The sequence below is a fragment of the Siphateles boraxobius genome, unplaced genomic scaffold (assembly GCF_051911475.1).
Source record: "Siphateles boraxobius isolate OS27281-9 unplaced genomic scaffold, OSU_SipBor_1 5, whole genome shotgun sequence".
NCBI lineage: Eukaryota > Metazoa > Chordata > Actinopteri > Cypriniformes > Leuciscidae > Siphateles > Siphateles boraxobius.
In genome coordinates this window covers 23,325,003-23,351,082 of record NW_027509141.1, presented here as the reverse complement: position 1 = coordinate 23,351,082, position 26,080 = coordinate 23,325,003, and the positions used below count along the sequence as shown (strand labels likewise).

The 26,080-nt window shown below is 42.7% G+C and overlaps 1 long non-coding RNA gene across 1 annotated transcript; it reads right to left on the bottom strand.

The window, feature by feature from the left end:
* Positions 1 to 9,139: 9,139 nt before the first annotated feature.
* Positions 9,140 to 10,508, bottom strand: LOC143712085 (uncharacterized). The gene is made up of 3 exons (XR_013194990.1): positions 10,464 to 10,508; positions 9,448 to 9,522; positions 9,140 to 9,176 (listed from the first exon to the last, which is right to left on the bottom strand). It is a non-coding gene; the product is annotated as an uncharacterized LOC143712085 (long non-coding RNA).
* Positions 10,509 to 26,080: the final 15,572 nt, after the last annotated feature.

Sequence of the window (26,080 nt, the reverse complement as noted above, 5' to 3'; positions counted from 1 at the left end):
TCCTTTGCCGTTGATGTCTTCAGCCTTCGAGAGGTTGCAGGGAGCATCCATCTTCACCAAATTGGACTTACGTAACGCTTATCATTTGGTCCGCATCAGGGAGGGTGATGAGTGGAAGACTGCGTTTAACACCCCTAGGGGGCACTTTGAATATTTGGTCATGCCGTTTGGGCTGTCCAACTCCCCAGCAGTTTTCCAGGCACTGGTCAATGACGTGTTGCGAGATATGATCGATCAATTCATATATGTCTACCTGGATGACATATTGATTTTTTCTGCATCTCTCCAGGAGCATGTGCAGCACGTCCGACGAGTGCTTCAGAGGTTGCTAGAGAATGGGCTTTTTGTCAAGGCGGAGAAATGCGATTTTCATGCACAGTCTGTTCCTTTTTTAGGATACATCGTGTCGTCTGAGGGGATGCGGATGGACCCTGAGAAGATTAAGGCTGTGGTGGATTGGCCAAGTCCAGATTCCCGCAAGGCCCTGCAGAGGTTTCTGGGGTTCGCCAATTTCTACCGGCGATTCATTCGCAACTTCAGCCAGCTGGTCGCGCCTCTGACTGCCTTGACCTCCCCCAGAACTGCGTTCAGGTGGTCCGACACAGCCGAGACTGTGTTCAAGAAACTCAAAGGCCGCTTTGTTTCAGCCCCCATTCTAATTACCCCTGATTCATCACGTCAGTTCGTGGTGGAGGTCGACGCATCAGAGGTGGGAGTAGGGGCGGTGTTATCTCAGCGTTCACCTGTAGACGACAAGATGCATCCTTGCGCGTTTTTGTCCCATCGTTTATCTCCAGCCGAACGTAATTACGACATTGGTAATAGAGAGTTGTTGGCAGTCAAGTTGGCGTTGGAGGAGTGGCGACACTGGTTAGAAGGGTCGGGGGTACCTTTTATCGTCTGGACTGATCATAAGAACCTCGAATATATCAGAACTGCTAAAAGATTGAACTCCAGGCAGGCTCGGTGGGCACTTTTTTTCGGTCGTTTTGATTTTTCTCTCCAATATCGTCCGGGTTCTAAGAACATCAAACCCGACTCACTTTCTCGTATATTTGATTTTTCCGGTCGCCCGTCCACTCCCGAGTGTATTTTACCCGAAACCGTATTTGTTTCAACACTCACATGGGAGGTCGAAGCGAAGGTCAAAGAGGCCTTGGAAGGGGTAACGCCTCCGCCCGGGTGTCCACCGAACCGATTATTTGTGCCGGAGGGCTTACGGTCTGACGTTATCCAGTGGGGTCACAGCTCCAACGTAGCTTGTCATCCAGGAATTAATCGCACTGGATTTCTAGTCAAGCAACGATTCTGGTGGCCACTTATGGCTCGTGACATTCGCGATTTTGTTTTGGCTTGCTCTGTTTGTGCCACGGGTAAGTCTTCCAATCGACCTCCAGATGGGCTACTTCAACCGCTGCCGGTGCCTTCGAGACCTTGGTCCCATATCGCTCTAGATTTTATTACCGCCCTCCCACCCTCCCAGGGTAACACAGTAGTTTTAACTGTGGTGGACCGATTCTCGAAGGCAGCACATTTCATTCCCTTACCCAAATTACCTTCAGCTAAGGAGACAGCGGCTACGGTCGTAGATCATGTCTTTCGGTTACATGGCCTCCCGATAGACGTGGTCTCCGACCGGGGACCCCAGTTCGTGTCCAAATTTTGGCGAGAATTTTGTAGATTACTGGGGGCGACGGTTAGTCTGTCATCTGGGTTTCATCCCCAGAGCAATGGTCAAACAGAGAGAGCCAACCAAGATTTGGAGAGAATGTTGCGATGTTTGGTTTCCAGAAATCCTTCGTCTTGGAGTCAACAACTGTCTATGGTGGAGTACGCACACAACACGTTGCCAGTGTCAGCGACGGGCCTATCTCCGTTTGAGTGTAGTGTAGGTTACCAGCCACCAATTTTTCCCAGTCTGGAATCCGAGGTTGCGGTTCCCTCCGCTCACGCCTTTGTCCAGAGGTGTCACCGCACCTGGACTAGAGCCCGGGAGACTCTACTCCAGGTGGGGGCGCGCACCAAGGCCAAGGCCGATCGCCACCGGTCAAAGCCTCCCGTATACGTCGTTGGTCAAAAAGTGTGGCTCTCAACTAAGAACATTCCTCTTCGCACCGTTTCTAATAAACTTGCTCCCAAATTTATTGGCCCGTTTCCTGTCACCAAGATTATTAGTCCGGTGGCAGTCCGCCTCAAACTACCTCCTGCGTACAGGAGGGTTCATTCCGTGTTCCATGTATCTAAAATCAAGCCCGTTTTTCATTCTCACATTAATCCGCCTGTCCCGGTTCCTCCCCCACCGCGGCTCGTAGATGGGGAGACCACATATTCGGTCAACCGTATTCTGGACTCTAGGCGGAGGGGACGCGGATTTCAGTACTTGGTGGACTGGGAAGGTTACGGTCCGGAGGAGAGAAGTTGGGTTCCTGCTAGGGACATCCTGGATCACTCCCTTATCGATGATTACAATCGGCAGGTAAGGGAGTCTGAGAACGCCAGGAGGCGTTCTTAGGAGGAGGGGTACTGTCACGGTAGATGTATTCGCTGGTTCCTTCTAGTCTTGTGTTTATGTTGTTGTATGAGTGCACGTGTGCAAGGGGCGTGTCTGTATGTCATTACCTGATCCACTCCAGCTGTTCATCATTACAATCACCAGCTGCAGTTCATCTCACCACGCTTCTTAAACTCACCGCTGTTCTCTCACCTTTGTCAGATCGTTGTTTGATGTTCCCCTGTCTTCTGGTTCGTGTTCCTGCCTGGTGTTTCCTGTTCGTCGTCTTCCGTGTGGATTTGGATCGTCTCACCGTTTGTCTGCACGTCACCGGTATTGACCATCGAAGTCCCTGCGTCACCTATCTCCACCTGGCTCACTGCACCCTGGACTTGTGTGTTTTGTGCTAAATAAATATTGTATTATACTCGCGATTGCTTCCTGTGTTTCTGCCTAACATGACATCTGCTCATTCTACAAGATTGGATGATGTTTAAATATAATTTTCCATAGAGAGAAACCTGCTGGTCTTTAATCTTGATCTCGGCAAGAAACGTATGTTATGATAGCCTTTTCTTTCCTATTGTGACGTATATCCGAGTGAAATAAAAAATGTTGGTAAACAACAGAGAAGATATGTTGCTGACAGAGGGATTTGCAAAAGCACAAATGAACACTTTAAAGAGCTATGTTGGATGGAAATAATAACTTTTTGGTTTTTGTCAGTTTTTTTAAAGCTTGACAATATCTGTCCCCATTCACATTTATGTATCATGTTTTATGACTGTGTGGATATCATTCAAAAATGTTATCTTGTGTTACAAGGAAGACCGAATTCAAAGAATTCACTTGTCTTCACTTTCTCTGAAGGTGATGTTCGCAATACACCTTATAGATACAGTTTTTACAAAGTTTAAACAACATTCTCCCAAGCTGTGCATATCTGTGAGAACTGGTACACATATTTTCCCCAGATATTTGAGTAAGAAAAAAGAAAAAACAAATTGACCATAAATTGAATTATCGTCCAAAAATAAAGGTTCGCCTAAATCCTGATCATGCACAATTAATATACAGAATGCCATTAGCCATTAAGCTGTGCAGAAAGGATAACCTTTGACTTGTTATCTAGAGATATTTCCTTCAGACGAAAATACCTCACATAGCCAATACTTTACTTTTACTTATCGAATTAAATTAGTTCTAAACATTAATTCTGTCTCTGCAAGAAATTTGTGTCATTGGTCATGAAATAAGCGGATTCATGGCAATTATATATCAATTAGGTGATCAATGACACATTGTTCTGTTCAGACATCCAGTCCGAACTGAAGCACACACAAATGCATAAAGGATGGGAAAGTGTGTGGTGATATAAACAAGCTGAGATGCTGCTAAAACTCAACAGGGATTTATCACATACTGTAATATAATACACTATACTGTATTATAACAATTATATGACAATTAATATAGCAATAAAGAGGGGATGAGTACTTCTCCACCCTTTCAGAACCCAAAGACAAATTCCACAAATCTCTGGAGTGCAAACACATTGAAACTATAAAGCGGTGTGTCTCAGCTTTTCTTTCCTATTGTGACGTATATCTGTGTGAAAGAAAAAATGTTGGTAAACAACAGAGAAGAGAAGATATGTTGCTGACAGAGGGATATCCAAAAGCACAAATGAACACTTTAAAGAGCTATGTTGGATGGGAATAATACCTTTTTGTTTTTTGTCAGTTTTTTTAAGCTTGACCTGTCCCCATTCATTTTTATGTGAAAAATTAAGATTGGAGCAGTTCACATTTATGTTTTCTATTTAATATTGAACTGCCTGTCATTGAGATCTGGGACGTGAGAAAAAAAAGAAACAATTATATTAGTCATTACAACCACAAATTTAAAATGATTTAATAAAGAAACGTTAAAAAAAATCTATATGTGGATATCTATCTAAAAATGGATAAATAGAGAGATAGATAGCTTCAACATGGAGTCAAAGTCATATTCTGTGTGACAGTAAAATACTTTATGCATATCTCCCATATGAATATCTTCACACCCCAGTAATCATATGCACATGGGTTACACATGTCGACTCTTTCAAGAAGCAGAGAGCGAATCCATTACAGGCCCAAAGTACGCGTGCAGATCAGCAGATCACTGCTCTGTTCTTCCTTTGGGGTACTGAATTGGGGTTATACCCTTAAAACTGGATCAGCCAAAAAAGAATTATTTACTTAAGGTTACCCTGGTTATTTCACATATGCAAGTAGCAACTCTAAGTAGACAATTTTAAGCACATGCTTTTAAAATTTAGTGACTCAGATAATAGAAAGTGACATAACCTTACATTTTTGTGGACAAGCATTGGCAATGTAATCAAACTTTTTAATGCTTGTACATTAACATGCCACAGATGTTAACATGTCGGTTTCCCTATAGTTCAGAAATTTTGAGATTACTCTTCATGTGATCTAAAAAAAAAAAAAAAAAATTGGCATAACAAAAAAAAAGCCTTAAACTATGCTGATAATTAACATGTGGATTTAAATGTTTTCAAGCTGCCTTAGTAGTAATATCCAACATTACGTTTAAAAGATGTTTAAAAAAACTGGACATTTTAAACTTTTAGAGAACTTAATGGAAGCATTAGCAAAACGTTCTTAGAACATATTTTTGACAGCTGGGTTGAGTCATTCCGACTCTCTGACACACTCTTGCCCCTTTAACCTTATACCATCTGATATTCTTTTGCCTTATTAAATTTCTGAAGTAGAGTGACAGTGTCACATGACTTCCCTGTATCACATAAAGGGATAGTTCACCCAAATTTTGACATCATTCACTCACCTACATAAGTTTCTTTCTTCTGCAGAACACACAATAACATATATTAAAGAATGTTGGTGTACCAGACAGTTGACGGTGGCCCATTGACTTCCCTTGTATTTTTTCCTACTATGGAAGTCAATGGCTACCATCAACAGTTTGATTACCAACATTCTTTAAAATATCTTCTTTTGTGTTGAACAAAAGTAAGAAACTCATACAGGTTTGGAACAGCTTGAGGGTGAGTAAATGATGACAACATTTTTGTGTGAACTATACCTTCAATTTCCTTTGGTGCACAACATGTCCTGTTTTGGCTTTATAGTTGTTTCAAAAAATGTTTGATTGATCTTGTAAATTAGTCAACTTATTAAGCTGTTTTCAGGGATTTACTCAATCACTACACTGACCAATATGTGCTCATGGTGTGGTGGTTGCGGTAACTGGTCAGATTAATGGTTTGGGCTGCTAGCCGCAAGTTTTATGCCCCCCTCTCAGAAGCCTTGGGCATTTGGGACTATGTGTCCAAAAATATTTTCTCTAACCTCAAGCACTTTCCCCCCACATTGTATGTAGTAGCAGCAACCATGTGTGGCCCACTATAGTCTTCTATCAAATAGCAGCATTCATTGGTCCCATGAGAGTGGGACCAGCCCATAAAAATATTGTGAATTTTAACATCGGTCCACAGTCATATTCTGCTCTTTTTGGTTTTCAGCTATTGTTTTTGTCTGGCTTTTATTATGAAGTTTTGTCTGTGGGTCATAATTTGTCATTTAATTTGCAGATGCATTTGAAATCGGTCATAATAATAATAATAATTAATAATAATTATTATCATTAAGTTCACTTGCTCAATATTTCCTCTATAGTGAATGGCACATGCACTATATGGAGAAAAGAGAAATGCAATTGAGTGAGCGGTTTAAGATGCTGACGTAATCTGTGTGTGCCAGAGAGCAGAAATAACTATTTTACACCTTGAAAAATAATGACTGAATGACTGAATGACTGAATAATGAAAATAATTAATAACTTGTTCACATGTTCTCATATTCATGTCATATTTAATAGACAGTTCATTCTTTTTAATAGAATAATAATACAAAAACTACAAACAAGAATTATCACAATGATATAATTTTATTATTTTTACCATAATTGGCCATAAAAATCCACAAATAGAGCAAATGCATAATACAGGAAAGATTTATTCCTTTCAGGGTTATCTGGTTGTTTATTTTTAGTTTTCTCCACATGGACTCTGTGTTGTGTTTTCACTTTGGTTAGTTTGTCTTCATAGCGGTTAATTTGATTACTTTCTCAGTTCAGGCGTGTGTCATTGTGTTCAGGTGTTCATGTCTCATTATCCTCTAACTACTTAAGTTCTGTTCAGTTTGTGTTCCGTGTCGGGTCTCGTCTCGTCTATGTTTGGATGTACCTCTTTGGATTACCCTGTTGGAACATTAAAGCCTGTTAGCTTTCGTCATCGTTGTCGTCATCATCTTCATCGTTGTCTTCCGTATCACCCTCACAACCTGTGACAGAAGACCCGACCCAAAAAGTAAAGTAAGCGGCGATTCTTTGGTGTTTTTTTTTTCCGTCTCGTTTGTGTTTTTGGTTGGTTTTTTTGGTTCATCATGGACTTCCCTGCTGTCAAGCTGCTTTGCTTTGAGCAGGGAGACAGCTCCTTCAAGGAACACCTGGAGGTGTTCATGGATCTGGCATATCAGACCACTTTCCTGGACAAATGCCTCTGCACGTTTCTACCAGGGCCGTTTGAAGGAATTTGGGGGCCCCAAGCAAAATGGGCATGGAGGCCCCCCCATCCCCACGCACGCACGCATGGACTACAGGAACCACAGCATAGCCATACAGTTTAAAGCTCATGTTGCAGGTTAACCACCACTGTGATTAATGGGTACATAAATCACTCAAGATATGTATATCATTTTTAAAATATCTCAAAAATTGTCTTAAAGACCCTTTTTTTACATTTTTGGTATTAACGGTTTTATTTTACGCAATTCGGTGATGACGTCACGTTGGGCCGTATAATTTCGAACCTGCCAGACGTGAGAGGGCAAATGAGGAATTGCCAAGAACTGATGGCCGTCAAAGCCAATTAAATGCATGGTCCGAGGAGAATGAGTGGAGAGTTGGTGAAGTGTCCTGGTGAGTTGCTATCATTTAGCAACACAGCAATGAGCACTGGAGTTAGTCTACGAGCAGCAGTGCACATATTTTTTTTTACTGTCATTGAATAGCACCGAGTTTTCTTTATATCTAGTGGCAGTGATCATGACGTTAGTTCAGATAACCTGAACGTTACTGGTAACCTTTGTCATAGTGTCCTAGTACTGGTAAACTTTGTCTTTTTCATCTAGAAATAGAAGGCATCATGCTAGCTATATGGGCGTTTCTAAGCTTTTATCTCTTCCATTGCATTGTGGGGGAAAGGATAATCGTTGCAAACCGCTGTAAGATAGTACCTACTTTTTCGTATTATATTCCGTTTTGTGATACCCATAAACATAAAATACAATGGATAACAGTTCAAATGTTTATTACCAACAAGCAAATTGCACAAATTCGTTGAAAAATTAACCCTGCAACACGGCCTTTAAGTTCACCCACACTTTATATAAACAAAAAGGTTTACAGTGCAAATACTGCTGTTGCATATACTGTGCATAAATAAAAAAAATTTACAGTGCAAAAACTGCTGTTGCATATGTGCATAAAATTTGAACATTTTCAACAATTGAACATTTGCAAAAAACACCACTGTACCATAAAATGAAATAAGTAAAAGTGCACAATAACTAAATTCAACATACTTAAAAACACACACACACACACACACACACACACACACACACACACACACACACACACACACACACACACACACACACACACACACACACAAACACACACACACACACACAAACACACACACACACTCAAAGCTCAAAGTTCAAAGCAAAGGGAGATATTTGCTTTTAAAGAAAAGGACTACAACAAATTGCTGGTAGGGACTACACGACATTCCTCCCGGGTTAGTGACATCAGCAACCCTAAAATGTACATAAACCCCACCCCTGGGAACACGCAGTCCATGTTGAGAAGAGGAAAAGTTGTTGTATAAGAGTACATTTGTGAGTCAGCTCAAACTTTAGCATCCTTCTTTTCACATGCAATAAAAGTCACTCTGTGTGCATATCACAACAGTTCCTATACAAGCGATTCATAGATTATCATGACAGAATATGCTAATTGAAGATAGTTAACTCCACATCAGCAACATAAATTCATCAACTAACCATGCAGAGACGTATTCTACATGTTTAATGTCCATCTTTGTCTGACTCTGATCTAACATTAAAGGCAGAACAGTTTCTGTCACTTTAGTGTGTCTGCGTGAGGTAATCGCAGGCTGCTAACACACAAGAGTTCTTGAAACCCCACCCTCTGAGGCAGCTCATTTGCATTTAAAGGGCCAGGCACAAAATGGTGCGTTTTTGCTCTCAAAAAGTGACAACTTTAACATGCTATATAAAAAATATCTGTGGGTTTTTTTTGTGCTAAAACTTCACACACACACTATGGGGACATCAGAGATTTATTTTACATCTTGTGAAAAGGGCATTTTACCACCCTTTAACAATTTGACAGCACACACTATCGGTCAGGACTGCTGGCCACTGCGCAGGGTCTTCAGCTATAATTACAGTTCTTGTGGCACCTTGAGCTGTAGAGGTAACCTCAGTGTTGGGAAGTGGTGCAGACTCAATTTCTCTTCTGGATTCAGTGTCTTCCACTGTGAGAGATGCTATTGACGGTGTAGCTGGGGAAAAATAATGTTTTTATTAATATAATCCATCTGTTCAGGTACAGAATGCATCACTGAGTGTCTGGCACCTAGAAATTTGACAGGCACTACTGTATATTAAAAATTCTGAAATGTCCATGGGCAAAGGTGACTGGTATTTACACAGTTTGGTGGGAATTCAATAGTGATTTGCACTGTTTTTTTCTAACAATATGACAGCACACACTTATCAGTTTAAACTCTGGGCTGTGCAGGATATCAGCTATAATTATAGAGCTTGTGGTACCTCGTGCAATAGAGGAAACATCAGCACTGAGAAGTAATGCATCTGTTGATGTTGAGGATGAAGTTGATAGTGTAGCTGGGAATATAATTGAAAAAAATAAATCTGAAATTACATGTGAAGTACGTTTTACCATTTCACTGTTAGCATATTGAAAGAGGTCACTATTAACAGCTCAGCTCAGTGAGAGAAATTCACTCTACCTTCATCAGTGGAGGTATCCTTAGGAAGAGCCTGAGAGCTGAGAAATTTAAGCAAAGCACCTTGAGGGAGAAAGAAAAGTTTTGTTTTATAATTTGTTTATAATAACAATCATTAATAGATGGTAAATTGATAGTTAATTAATCTTTAGTTAATTGTCATTTAACTGTTAGCAAACAGTTAACAAACAATGAAATTATAATTAAATATTTACTAATTATTAGTAGTGCTGTAAATTAACAGTTTATTGTAACACACATTATATATATATTATAATATATTAGGTATCGGGTAATGATTAAAAAATGTTTGTAAACCTTTAAGAAACAAGACCAGATAGACAGACCAGATATTAGCACTTTGTTAAGGGTTACTAGTTGGTTTGTAAACTGTCAATAAAACATGTGGGTTGTCCTGATACTGTACTTCAAAATGTGAGAGTGTAAAAATTGCCACACAGAATAAAGTAACTGTTCAAATCCATTGGTAACTTATAAAAATAATGTCATATTTGCATAAAATGTCACTACCTTATATACCGACACTAGCACATTAAGATAAGCTATGAAAAAATCATGTTCCTCTGCCTCTTTCTGGTTAAATAATGTTTGTGATTAGAATAATTAAACAGCGATTCTGAAACAGATCTTCCTTATCCCGTTAAAAAAACATATGAAAAAAAAGTTGCACTAGTTCGTTAAAGCATTTGCCGTCAGGCAGGTAGCTAACATAAACATATTTTTGCTAGCCCACCTGCTGCAAAATTACACCATCCATTTGTAGTGGAGCTATTTTATCCAGTGTAATTTATCACTTACCACTATCTTGTTTTTTTATCCTCCTCTTCCTTTCTCTTCTTTCTTCCTGAAGCATAATTCATAAAAAAGAGGGGCCCCCTTGAGGGGGGTCCCTATAACAGTGTCATTGCACTTTACTGCATGGACTATCAAAGGGGCGCTCACACAGTTTGTCGTTGCATTTTATTCTTAACCAGTCGTTGTCTTGGGGCCACAGGCCAGCTCGGGGTCCCAAGCAATTGCTTGGTTTGCTTGCCTTGTCGCGACGGGCCTGGTTTCTACGTGTGGGACTTAACAGCACCACTCGAGCGCAGTTGTCTGAGGAACCTCCCCACTTTGTGGAGTAAGTGCTGGTATCCTTTGGATCTTCCTTCACCAGCCCCACTTTCAACCCAGTACTCAGCCACAACCTATCGGTAGGAATTAAGCAGTATGAGCCCACCTCAGACTTCAAGCCCATCTCTGCCGCGAGCCCATGCCGTCGAGGGCGTGTGTGCCAAACATCACCGCGGAGCCTGAGATGCGTGAGTCTGACCAGGTGCCATTGCCGGCTGCATCATCCACTGCCAAAGGAGCTTTCGTGGAATTGGATGGCAAGGAGGAGACCCCCTCCCACCGCTGAGAGCGTAACACTGCCCTCTGCCCTCTGGACCCACACAGTCATCGGAGGAGCTCAGTCCCGGTCGCCAGGGCCTTCTTCGTCACTCCCTCACCTCGGACTTTCGGCTACGCAGTGGGCTCTCATTCCATCATCATCGCCTCCAGCTGTCGCGCTGGTGGTATCAGGACTATTACCACCATGGCCCCTTCCTCTGTCGACACCACCATGGAGCACATCTCTGTGGCCTGGGCACCTGCCATCACGGCCCTGCTCAAGGCTTTCACCACCGTCTGCACCCCCTGGACCCTTCAGGGGGTCGCGCCGGTAGATGTACCTATTTGGATTACCCTGTTGGAGAATTAAAGCCCGTTAACTTTCATCTTCATCTTCTTCGTGTGTTTCGTATCTCCCCAACCTGTGACAATAATATAAATCAGAGTGAAATGTATAATTACACATCACAGAATAACCAGCACCTGATTTAGTGCACTATATAGGGAACAAGTAGTGATTTCAGCTGCGTCTGTCACCACAGGTAATTGTGCCCAGATGTTGTTTGATCATGATTTAATGTACTCTCCAGTTCCCTTAATCAGCTGTTAGGTCTTGCTTTTACAGGATTTTAATGTTGGTATGTTCAGCTTTTTTAGTTCACATCTTGAATTTAATGCTGCATTTAGATCCTTTCAACCTTTGTGTGTGAGAATCCCAGGAAACCAGGTCTGACGTACTTCCTGTGACGCAGGGAGCCCATTAAACATGTATTTACGCTGCTGAGAGTATCGGGTCTGGGGCCCACCCTTATAATTTTCTCCGGGGCTCCATGAATTCAGGGTAACTCATAAATATTTTGTCCTGGGCCCCCCAAATTCAAGCAAGCTACACTCCAATATGACAGCAGCTACATCTGCTACATCTGGTCATCTATCTTTCCTGTCTCTTCCTTTGAAAGGTACACCCTAGTCTCTCAGCCTTTTCCTCACACCTGAATGTACTGAAAGCAGAAACTCAGCCACAGCGTAACGGTCTTTTTTTGCGAAGGACGAATAAAGAAAATCTACTCCTGTTTCTCCCATGATTTTGTATGAGGAATCCTCAAGCCTTGCATGACAGATATAGTCCATTATCTTTGGTCATTTTTACCCTGAAACACATTTTTAATACTGAATGAAAAAGAAAAGTCTCTGCTTTCTAATTTCTACTCCAAACTATTGTCCATATATGATTATTTAAATGGTGGTTGTCTTAAAAAAAACATTTTGACAAAATGGCCTCTAATTTTTCAAAAAAATTGTTTGAAAAAAATTAGATATTTACTGAAAGACACATTAAATAATTAACATCAACAAACAGGTTAAGTAAATAGGATAGTGCATAGTGTGTCAAACTAACATGCTGTGGACAGTGGACACTGATTGACCTTCCCTGAGGTACAGTTCTGTTCGTAAGTTTACTTTCCCCCTTAGCAGAATATGCAAGATGTTTGTAACGATGCAGCAAGGAAGAAGCGGAGATGACACCATCTCCGCTGAGGGCTCAGGTTCAGGCGTGACGTGAACAGTCTCTGGATCGGCAGACGTGACTTGAACAGTCTCTGGATCGGCAAACGTGACGTGAACAGTCTCTGGATCGGCAGACGTGACTTGAACAGTCTCTGGATCGGCAGACGTGACTTGAACAGTCTCTGGATCGGCAGACGTGACTTGAACAGAACAGTCTCTGGATCGGCAGACGTGACATGAACAGTCTCTGGATTGACCGAAGGCTCAGGAAGGGCCTCTGGGCATTGCAGGATGCAAGAAGTCCTCTTCCTCCTCCTCCGTCTCCGAGAGGATGCTGGGCTGGACGGGGCCAGCAGATGAGGGCTCTGGGCTGGACGGCGCCAGCGGTGAGGGCTCTGGGCTGGACGGCGCCAGCAGTGAGGGCTCTGGGCTGGACGGCGACAGCGGTGAGGGCTCTGGGCTGGACGGCGCCAGCGGTGAGGGCTCTGGGCTGGACGGGACCAGCGGCGAGGGCTCTGGGCTGGACGGGACGAGCGGCGAGGGCTCTGGGCTGGACGTGACCCACGACGAAGGCTCAGTACTGGACGGGACCCGCGGCGAAGGCTCAGTGCTGGACGGGACCAGCGGCGGCGGCTCAGTGCTGGACGGGACCAGCGGCGGCGGCTCAGTGCTGGACGGGACCAGCGGCGAAGGCTCAGTGCTGGACGGGACCAGCGGCGAAGGCTCAGTGCTGGACGGGACCAGCGGCGAAGGCTCAGTGCTGGACGGGACCAGTGGCGAAGGCTCAATGCTTGACGGAACCAGCGGTGAAGGCTCAGTGCTGGACGGGACCAGCGGCGGCGGCTCAGTGCTGGACGGGACCAGCGGCGAAGGCTCAGTGCTGGACGGGACCAGCGGCGAAGGCTCAGTGCTGGACGGGACCAGTGGCGAAGGCTCAATGCTTGACGGAACCAGCGGTGAAGGCTCAGTGCTGGACGGAACCAGCGGCAAAGGCTCAGTACTGGACGGGACCAGTGACGACCTGGTGTACCACGGGAGGAAGCTCTCCAGACATCTAGAGATTGCCTCTCTCCAGTTCAGTCCGGAGAGATCGGGGAGCTCCCTCGGGTCAACCTCCTTAGCCCCCAGTCGATAACACAGCTTTATCGCCTCATCACCCAGAGAGCAGGAGGCAGCAAGAGGGACAAACTCCCAGATGTACTGGAGCAGATCAAGGCTATCCAGGGCCAAGGCCGCGATCTGTCCAGCGAACTCCCGGCTCATGCTGTGAAGATACGGGCGATCAGGCGAGATCCGTGCTGCTGGATTCATTGTGGTCGGTCGTTCTGTAACGTGGCAGGTTGGAACATAGAAGGAAGCAGGATCCAAACCAACCTCTAACAACATCATGAACCCACAAACACTGTAACAAGACACAAGGTTTAAATACAGAGACTAACAAGCTAAACAAGATAACAAGAAGGTGTGGTTAATCAGAAACACCTGGGGATACTAATAAATTAGAAAAACTACAAGGACTACAAAACATGGCACAGAACAGGAAGTAACTAAAGTTCACACAAGACAAGGGAAACACAGACAGGAATCATTACAATGTTAATCATTTTAACAAAGTAAAACAATTTGCACCTAATTTTTTGTTTGTTTTTTGGTACTCTCCTGAATAAGCTGTTTCACATAACAATGCTTACATATAGTCCACAAGACAAAATAGGAGTTAGGACGATTCTAAGGGCCCACACACTTTCAGGGCCCCCAGAGATGGATTTTTATTAATTGAATGGGTGGGTCCAACCTCATATTCTTTCATTGGGCCCAACATTGCAAACGGTGCCACAGACTAAATAACTAAACACGCAAATCTCAGTCATCCAAAATTACAAGAAATAACCAGTAGCGGAGTGCAGCCTTACTCAGGAAGAGTTTGCAACTTTTAGACTGCACCTGGACGTTTCTGAATGGTTAGTGGATACATTTATATAGTTGTTGTGTTACATTGATTCATCTCATCGATCTTGCATGTACCGTGATGTTTAACTCTTACACAAGTTGACACCGTTCCCTGAGGTCTTTATAGTTATAGCTGTGACAGTTCTGTGCTCGCCTGTGCAGCCAACGACAGAACAGTTTGCATGCTTTGCTCGAACTTTTGCCATTGCATTAGAACTGGTTACACTGTTGTCGCTTGTGAAAACCAAATAGCGTCACTATGGGTGGAAACGTGCAGATTAAGGGCCGGTAATATTATTATAAGATCACCTTCCTACATTAGAAGGGGAGCGAAATCTGATCGATTTATTTTTTTACATGCTTGCAGAGAAAGGCTCAACAAAACAAAGTTACTGGGTTATCACTTTTCACGTTTTATGGATTGGTAGATGCACTGGGGACCCGATTATAGCACTTAAACATGGAAAAAGTCAGATTTCCATGATATGTCCCTTTTAAAACAGACATCTGTTGGGCTGTTATCCACCACAATGCTGGTTTATCTGTGACAACTTCTTACTCAATAGAGATCGAGTGAGACGTTATAAATTGATTGAATAAACATTTATTAAAATATCTACATTATATGCATATTTGTCGAGTTAAAAATATAATTTACTTGTCAAAAATAGATATAGTTGCATCATTCAATCGCTAAGAAAAGCTTTGGCCATGAAAGCAAAACAAAACATTCACAATAACACTGATATCATTTGGAGACTGAAACTTTGTTTTATCTAAAACTATAGAAAACCTAAAACAGCTAAGTTCATGTTTTTTCAATCAACTGCCATATGAACAAATGCTGATTCATAATCATGGAATGGAAGGAATTTGTGTTATAAAACAGATGAAGTGTTTCGACAAGGAGGTCAAAGTGATTTGGACATGATTGAATAACCAAGCAATGTCCTCACATAACTGATTATGCACTGACTGCAGAGCATCTGTAGGGGTGAATGGAATATCATTGAAACAGTATTAGGTTTCAGATGATCCCAGTTTTCTTCCCACTGTGCAAGGACGAAATGCTGAAACTAAATCGTCTGAGAATGGCTTTTTTTATAATGTCCCTCTGAGTGAGACAACAGGAATGGAATTTTGAATTGATTTACCTGAACATTTGGGAGATAAACAAATAAAATCATATTTTCGTGCAATTTTTCATGCAGTTCATTTTCCCCCTAAAATATAATTTATGGATAAGACAGGAGAGAAAGACATGAAAAATGTCCCCATATGTTTTGGGATTACTCTAGTCCTTCGGACATCCTTTATGATTAGACCAACTAGGTTTTGTTGACAAATGAATAATTGATGACAGATGTTTCATTTAATGAAACCGCGATGTAGGTGTGCATTCAGTTTTCAATAATTCAATGTCTCAGAGCAAATTATTCAACATAGCCTATAATGCCACAATAGATGTGTGTTTCACAAGACATTTTTTAAAGTTTTCATTCCTAAAATATTTTGTAGAACTACTCCCCTACATCGCCTTGCTTACAAAGAGTGGTGGCGCAGGTTTTGAAAACCTGAAAAATATTCTGGAAGAGAGAAGAAAATGTTGAATTCTTGTTATCATTGGTGTCTAAGAAAACATTTTTTCTGTATATTCTTTAATACAGATAATAATTGTCGTTTTGTCCTACAAAATATACAAAGTGCCACCAGAAATAATGCATGTTATTGTAAACATAAACTTTAACTGCCTTAAACACAAAAACTCACAATCCCCATAAAAAATGGTTGGTTACACAATCATCATGAATAATCCATTCACGATAATTTGTTGTGCATTTACTGAGAAAAATGTTTGGATCAGTTCTGAGCAGAATAATTCCAGCAACTTTCATAAATAATATTGCACATTGAGTTGACACATCCATTCACACTGCAGGGAGTTCAGTCATGTGGCCATTCTGTGGCCATTATAGACGTGCAGCCACAGCAATGCGGCCTGACATTACATGACACCTGTCTCTAATTTGGAAGAACATGCGGTAAACAAATGTGGAGCTTCAGTAATGCAAAATAAATCAATATCCTTGGAACATACGTCAACTAGAATCACAAATTTAACAATATTGTAGTATAAAGAAGCCACATGATGCACAGCAGAGTGAGCCAATATTTGTTTAATTTATGAAAAGGAACTGTGTAAAGTTTATTTCTGTGTACTGATGAATTCATAGTTAAAGTAATATGCTGGTTATTTACAGTGCTGGGTAGATTACTTACAAATTATAGTCCGTTACTGACTCCAAACTACATGACAAAAATTGTAGTTAGTTATAACATAATCCATTACATTACCCATTTTAGGTAATCTGACTACTTTTAGATTACTTTTTACCTAACTTGTTTATCACATTGATTTGAATAGGATAATATTGTACCATATTGACATAAAAATACAAAGAGAAAGAAAATATATTCCATTATTTATCAACAACATGGAGTTCATTAAATATTACATCAGGAATTCCCAAACTGGGGTTTGTGAAGGAACAGCAGGGGGTTTGTGAGGTTAATGAAAAGCTAATACATAATTAGGTAACACTTTATTTTAAGGTGACAGTTACACATTACTAGTAATAACAGTAAATTATGCATAATTTGTAACTAACTCTGTTATGATGGGGGAAAAGGAGAACCCAGGTGCAGACAGAGTACACTAAACACACGATTTATTGACAACAGAAGGGGAAAATAATGCCCACGACGAATGCCCAGGATAACTAACTAACAGCAAACAAACAAACAGGATCTTCACAGGACACGTAACTAAGACACGATACTGACAGGTAACATTAATCAATGACTCAACACGAAACTAGCGCAATCACAGGCAGGACTTCACAGAGCATAACACCACAGCAGGTTTAACAATGAACCGACACAGGACAGCAAACACAAGGGGATTAAATAGGGGAACACTAATGACGAGGACAGTTGAAGGTGACTAGACAATAAAGACGAGACGAGGATAACAAGGGGGCGGGGTCACGTAACAAGACAACACAAGCACATGGCCCAAACAAAAGGCCATGTGCTTGCACACAAAACATGGGTCTGTCATGATCCTGCCTCAAGAATTAAAGAACGACAAGGACTAGATGGCAGAATCATGACAAACTCTATACCAGACCCTAACCGTAACTCTAAAGTAAGTACATAGTTAACAATACTCAGTATTATTTGAGTAAGTACAATATAACTATGTCTCATTAAAATATTATTTCCATTAATTAAATCATAAAAATGCTGCATTAAAATAAATGATTTGAATATAAAAATTATAAAAACTTTAGTGGCAGAAAAAGAGGAAATATTTTATTTAACTGCATGTCATGTGACCATTAATTGACTTCAGAGAACCTTGAACACGCAAATGTATTGTTAGATTATTGACTTAATTATTATCTTATTATCTTAAATTCTCAGAGTGTACATTAGGCCTAAATATACAAGGGTCAAAATGTCTTGGCTAAAACAACTTTGTGAAAACCTGCCTTACATGAAAATAAGAAATGATGTGAATTTTTGCATTTTAATGCATCTGAAAGACAAAAGCTCATGAAAAGACATACTTTAGTTCCATACATGGATAATTGACCCACAGGTGTCAATAATGTGTTTGTCAGTAGTTAATGAGAGATGCAATGCTGAAATGTTGAAAAACAAAACCCTTCTCAAAAGTGAAATGATTTCTGTAAATCCAGTATTCAATTGCTGTGTTTTGCTGTTTTCAGTGATAGTCACATGACTAGTCGCTGGTCTGTGTGGGTACTCCCAGAAACCTGGAAGACCTTCTAAATGTATTAAAGCAGAAGGCTTTTTTAGAAATGAACATTTAAAAAAGATAAAAAAGAAACCTTCATTTAAAAAAGAGCTTTTAACCGTATGGATTGTTTCAAAGCAGCTTTACTGTGATAAAGAAATGACCGTAATAGATTGTTTAGGCTTTACCACAGGTCTAGGACAAAGTTATTATCCAGCTAAAGATAGTCTTGATTGATTCACTTCCGTTGCGAAGATCATTAGTTATTAACTTAGGGGCAGCTAACACGACACCATTCAAACAGAAAAACCCCTGACGCACTCTAGCCGCCCATCCGCACAAAACAGTGCCTGGTGTCTCGAGAAAATAATCTTGACTAGTCCATCATTTTGTTAAAATAAGCTGAAACATGTTTACAGTAATGCACTTACACTGGAAGTCCAGCAGATACAAACCTTATTTTGAATGGGAGGAGAAATGTTTAAGAAATTTTGGTAACACTTTACAATACGGGTGCACTAATAAAGCATTAATTCATGCTTAACTAATGCACAGATAATACTGAATTAATGTGTAACTAATGATTATCTAAGCTATTAATTAATGATTTCCAGATTAGGAACTAATGAAGAGTCTGTATGGTTAATGTATTAGTTTATACTTGAATTGTTATTAATTAAATATGTAATTGTGGATTAATTCCCTAATAACTCATTTTTTTTAACTAATAGTGTTAATTAATATGTTAATTACCAGAATGAGCCAAAGCCTTGTATTTCAACTTCCAGATAATACAGGTACACTAATATGCATTCATACATGATTAATTACTTCATTGTTAGTGCAAATTCATTTGTAAATTACTACAATTACTAAATGACTAGTTAATAATGATGTGCCTCAACAAGTCACAACATAATTATATATTTGCAAACCATTAGCTAATGATTAATTTATCATTAATCCCCCTCACTAGAGTTTATAAAATCTTTTTATAAAACACTTTCCAAAAACAAATTTCCATAAATTATTACGGTAACAAATAACCATAATTACATATTACTTAACAATTCGTCCCCTTGGAATTATAAGGTTCTATCTGCGTTCTGAGCAGTTTTGAGATATTGAGCTTTAAAGTTTTTGCATTCCATTTGACTGTGTAGAAAGAACCTTTTTATTTTCTAAATAAAAAGTTCCAAAATGTACACAGCTTAAAAAACAGCATCACATAATGCAAAGAAGTTGTCACAGAATAAGAATATGTGAATAACTCAATTTTGACAAAGATGTCAGATAGAACCTTATAATTCCAAGGGGACGAATTAGTTAATAGTCATGTGCGTCAACTAGTAAAGTCATAACATAATGATACCTTTGCAAATCATTAGCTAATGATTAATTAAAGCAGACAACTGGAAGTTGAAGTGCATAGCTTTGACTAATTGTGGTAATTAACACATTAATTTACACTATTAGTTAATAAAATATGTTATTAAGGAATTAATACACAATGACACATTGAATTAATAGCAATTCATGTATTACTTATTATATTAATCATATATACTCTTTATTAGTTGCTGATGCAGTAATAATTAATTAATTAATGGTTTAGTTCTTTATGAGTCATACATTAACTCATGATTATCTGTGCATTAGTTAAACATGAATTAATGCATATTAGTGCACCCGTATTGTAAAGTGTTACCGAAATGTTTATCAAGAAATTCATAGATTTATGAAAAAGAAATAGTATCCATCTTAAAGAAGTTAAGTAACACCTCACAAGAAGTGTTTGATAAGCTGAGGTAAGTGTATCCTCCATGTCTCAGGAGCAGTGCGTTTTGGAAGCAGTTCAACAATAGCACAGTAGTCAGCATGTTTGTTATGGCTCTCAGCAGCGGTTCATGAGAAAACCTTAAAACAAACACACACGTTTCACTGTATTAGCAGTGTTACTTTTAAAAGTAATTGTGTCAATACCTTACTTTTGCATAACTTTTTCTCACATGGGCTGGGCTCGCTTGCTTGTTTTTTAAAAAAAGTTATATTTTTGCAAATGTAAAGGCCCTTTAACACCATAAGTGAAATTAATAAGCCTCAGGCTTATGGTGTGCTGCCATTCTAGACCCCAGAAGAATAGAACGCAGGAGAAAGCTCAAAGCTCTTACTTCAACAATAAAATTTTTGTTTATCTATATCAGGCTTTCTAAACCCTGGTCCTCAAGGGCCACTGTCCTGCAGAGTTTAGCTCCAACCCTAATTAAACACACCTGAACCAGCTAGTTAAGCTCTTCAGGATTACTAGAAAGCTACAGGCTGGAGAGTTTGATCAAGGTCGGAGCTAAACTCTGCAGGAAAGTGGGCCTCAAGGACCAGGGTTGAGAATCCCTGATATGGTAAAATCATTGAAGGTCAGCGGCAGCAAAGACATTGGTTAATAAAATCAAGCGAAGCATTAGTTCGGTCACATCAGTCAAGCTCAAGTCAGCTGACTCTCAGCCTATCCACGTCTACCTATAGGAATACAACTCCTATCACAGCATCCCTGTATAAGGCTCATGCAGTATTATCAGCAGCTTTGGCAACTGAATGAAATACTAAATGAGGAAGTTGAAGGAAGTACTAAAATTTAAAAAACTAAAATTGAAATAAAAATTAAGTAAAACTAGAGGAAAAATAGACATTAATAAAACGAATAAAAAATGGCACAACAAAATGACTAAACCTTATCTAAAATAAAAATGAAAACTAAAAATGTACAAATAAATATTAATTCTAAATATTAATAAATCTAAAAGTATACTAAAAAAGTCTAAGTAAACTTAAATAACTTTTCAAACGCCCTTACAGGTTGTGATGACAAATTTGGATAAACATATGAGGATAAGAGGACATACTGTATGTGATGATTAAAATATAATAATTCTTTTTCCAGCTCCAGCCGATCAAATTCTTCAGTCTAGAACTAAACAACAGTTGTGTGACTGCAAAACAGATTAAATGTCCTGTTAGTGGACTATTTCAGCGTTCCTCAACATTAAACATGCTCGTCATTGAGATGCATCACTAAAACAAAATGAGATATCTATTCACTTACACTTTTATGGAAAGTCAACCAAAAGTGAATCATTATTGCGGATTCATCTCTATATTGCTTGTTTAACACAGTTGATGAATTATCTCCAGACCTCCTGGCTATTTTAGAGACAGAGTCTAGAGACAGAGAAACGTCCTGGTTGCGTATGCAACCCACCGTTCCCTGAAGGAGGGAACGGAGGACGTAGTCGACGCGACTGAAATGGGATCACGCTAGGGAGCCTATCATCTTCGAGTACTATTGAACGAGCCAATGTAATTGGCGTGCGTGATTCGCATCACACACTCCGCCCCAGCGGCGCGGGTATAAATACGGAAGTGGATGCACGCACTAGTTGCTTTTCGCTGAGGAGCCGAGAGTAACCCGGGGTCAGCGGTGGTCCAGCGGTAGTGGCAAGGGGACTACGTCCTCCGTTCCCTCCTTCAGGGAACGGTGGGTTGCATACGCAACCAAGACGTTCCCTTTCAGTCGATAACGTCGGACGTAGTCGACGCGACTGAAATGGGATCAACCATTGAACACGCCACTAACGCTGCCACCTTCCAGTGCCTAAACCAAAGCCTCCTGATGCCCCCGCAAACTTAAGGCGGGGAAGGACAGGGCTTAGGCCAGGGAAGTCACTGCTGTTCCTACAGGACCACTGGGAAAGCGTTCCCCGTACGTTGGAAGGAAGGGACGATGCGGAAGCCACATCCAACCCGAGGGAGGAAATGTGGAGAATACACATATGAACTGGGCGGAAACCGGGCAGTCTAACATATGGAATGTCACTGGGGTGGCTCCAGCCTAAGACGGGGGGAGACACACCGGACAGTGACGGCAGAGAGACTCTGCCGAGGGAAGACACGGGCTTACCGCAGGGAGCCGTATCGTGGAAGAATACACATATGGGGTCACCGAAGGGACCGCAACATATGGACCCAGCCTAACACAGGTTCCACACTGCTTACGAGTGGTAGGCCTAACACCAGACGTTCCGCACGTCCGACGTCGGAGGGGTGTGGAGGAACTCAACAGGGTTCAATTTTAAGGGAACTCAACTGGAGTAGAAAGGCGCACGTATCCAGTCCATAGGAGGGGAATGGCGCCGCAAGCCGACACTTGAACCGGGCTCACGGTGAAACTGGCTTCATGAGAAGGGAGCCCACGGGAAGCAGCGGTTCAACTAGGTGTCGTCCAGCCCCCAACTCTAGAATCTGTTTAGCAAAGTATATCGTCAACGCCCAGGCGGAGCACTTTACACTCATCATAGAGGAGCTCAACACCTAAGTGGACATGTTGCATCTCGGATCTTTGCCGAAATGAAGGCAAGCACTAAGTGCAACTTTGCATGGAAACAGCCTTCCCTCTCTGCTGAATTCCAACAGATATTTGAAGAGCTGGTCTGAGGTCTATGACTTGCATTCTGTACACGTCCAAGCGAATCGGACAGAGAAGCCAGGGCTGGATCTGCCTCCTCCAGGGCAGCGCTTGCAGGCTCACCACCTGCTCCTATTACGGGAGAGGTAGGAACCTTGGGCACAATCCGAGCCGGGGTCTCAGCTTGTGAGAGTTAGCCGGCCCAGACTCCAGGCACAATACGTTGACCGAAAGCGAGCAAGTCCCTACCCTCTAGTAGAGACCACGCGAGCAGGAGAACTGATATAACAGAATTTTTAACTCACTACCTGCAGTGGCTCAGGGGCGGTCTCTGCAGTGCAGTCGCACCAGGGACAAGGCCCAAGAGGATAAAGAGGGACACAAGGATTTACAAGACCTTGCTCCTCAGGAACCTGACGATCAGAACGTGCTTCTGCATACTTCTGCAACACGATGAGCGTCGTTTAAACACCGAGGCAACATCATTTTGAGGGTGATTTAGGAAAACAGCCTAATGCAACCCATTTTGCAGGAAAGAGAGCACTGAAGTGATCGAAAGCTTTCAGGATCTCCTCAGGGGAGAAGACGCACTCAACGACTAGGTTCCACTTCTAAAGGCGTAAGCACGCTACCCAATTCTAGGGGGTGCTCGCAGAAGTGATGGTAACTAACACATGTTCTTGTGATAGCCACCTGAACCTCCGCGTTCAGATGTAAGACCGCCCAGAATCTCCGGGGGAAGAACGCGTGTGCCATCGTGCCCCGTCCCCGAAAGAGTTTCCAGGGGAAGTCAGGAAGGCTGTTGAAGGGAACCAGGTCTAGTTGGGCCAATGAGGGGCAACTATGAAGACCTGTTCCTCTCCTGACATGGCACGTAGGTGCAAGTGACGGGCGCAAAAGACAGGAGCATTGCTCAACACAACATGTGAAGATCACTGGGCTTCAGGAGCATTTTCTGCTCAGCACTTGGGTGTGACAAGTTCACTGAGCTTCAGGAGCATTCCTGCTCAACACCTGAGTGTGATAAACTCACCGAGCTTCAGGAGCATTTCTGCTCAACACTTGAGTACGAAGAACCTCACTGAGCGACAGGAGCATTTCTGCTCAGCACTTGAGTGTGACAAGTTCACTGAGCTTCAGGAGCATTACTGCTCAACACCTGAGTGTGATAAACTCACTGAGCTTCAGGAGCATTTCTGCTCAACACTTGAGTGCGAGGAACTTCACTGAGCACCAGGAGCATTTCTGCTCAGCACTGCGTGTGATGAATTCACTGAGCTACCTGTGATGGACTCACTGAGCTACAGGAGCATTGCTGCTCAACACCAGAGTGCGATGAACTTCACTGAGTTTCAGGAGCAAATCTGCTCAACATGAAGAGTGATGATTTCACTGACTTGCAGGCGCAAGGCGACCATGAGTCGCAGTCACTTTTAGAAGGCTCACTGGGGTTAAACGCATTTCTGCGGGCCCCTGGGGCCGCTGAGTCCCAGTGTTTGTCCAAGGGTAGTCCGCTCGGTTTACCCAAACACTGGCGGAAAAATAAAACCGGGGGGGCAACTGAGCGGCCCCGGAATGGTCATGACCCAGCCGGACCCAGGGGATGGAGTCTCCACTTGCCCTGGCTATAACTGTCGTGAGGCTCGATGGCGGCACGATTGAGTAAGCGGGAGGAGTGGAATAAGGCGCCCTCAGAAGCGTCTGACTCCAAGGAGGAGGTGACGGGTGAGTTTGTGACATGCAGGGGAAGCTTGCGCAACGGTCGCAATGTCTAACAACTCGAGGCACGAATGCCCGTGTAGTTGGGGGTCGCCCAGGCCCCCGTTAAAACACGCCCTTTGTACATGGCCGCTCTGTTGAAGAGGGTTTGGCAGCAGACCGGGATGAACTATAGTCACACAGGGTGAGCTGCTCTGCCACGGTCACCTCGGGACTCGATCGTGAAGCTAGCGCTGAAGCGGTCACATATGGAGGGAGCCAAAGGCTGCGACTACCATATACCCCAGGAGCCTCTGAAAGTTCTTTCAGTGGGACCCTTTCTCACTTCAACACCAGCTGAACACATTCTCATTGGAGAGACATGTTGGACCGAGTACCTCTCCAAAACTAGAAAAGAGATACTCAGCCCGTGGGCGAGATTACTCTCTTCCAGTTGACCTGAAGACCCAACGGGCTCTGGAGCACTCGAGGGGAAGGACACTGTACTGATACTCCACCCTTAGACGCAACACACAGGATGGCCTGCGGTGCGGGAGGTAGAGATCTGAAGCACATGTCTTTCAGGTCAAAGCTGCAGACCAATCTTGGGCCGAGATGGTCACGACCCACCACCTAGTAGCACGAAGAACGAGTTTACAACTGGCCTTCGTACCGGCTGGAGGAGCGGCTATATCAAATCCTTCGCCAGCAGGATAAGATAAGCACGCACAAGTCAGGAGCACTGCTCAACACTCGGTGTGATGAATATCACTGAATTTTCAGGAGCACGTCTGCTCAACACCTAATGTGATGACTATCACTGACTTGAGCGGGGTAGCCGAGCCTGAGGTGGGGCAGCAAAGTAGAGAGAGTGGTGTTAGTGTGCTGTGCAACACTTACCTGTCTCCACAAGCGGCAGGGGGCGCGTGAGAAGGCGGATGACCGGGTCCTCGAACGCACTAAGCTGCCTGCTGGCGACCAAGGGGGAGCTGAGGGGTGTAAGGCTATACAGGGTCACACCCGCCAGACTGGCCCTCTTGGGACCCAGGAACAGATGAAATTGCTCTCTCTTTGAAGTGTGGGTACCGCTTGCTCCGCTTTTTTTTTTTTTTTTAGGGAGCCAGCGGCGGAACAGACACACACACAAACAAAGGCTCCACCCGGCCCTCACCCGGGGGGAGGGAGTGATCGTGCCACTCCAAGAGCATCTCATCCATTCCTGGGCGGCCCGCTCCGGAATGCTTTCGCTGTCGCTTGCCACCTGGCTTGGCAGCGCCTGGAGCGGGCTGGGCGTCTCTACTGCGTCCGGCTCCCTGCTGAGGCCTGGGTGGAGGCTGCTGCGGAGGGCCAGCAGGAGCGGCGGCCGGAGAACGCCCACGGCGACGAGCAGGTGGAGGAGCTGCCACCGGCGGCGGGTGGAGGCAGCAGCTGGCCACCGGGGCAGGATGTGCCGGATGACCTCCGTCTGCGCTTGAGCGGCAGAGAACTGTTTGATGCAGTTCTCCACCGCGTCGCCGACCAGCCCAACCTGGGAAATTGGGGAGACCAGGAACCGAACCTTGTCCGCATCCGCCATACCAACCAGGCTGAGCCAACGAAGGCGCT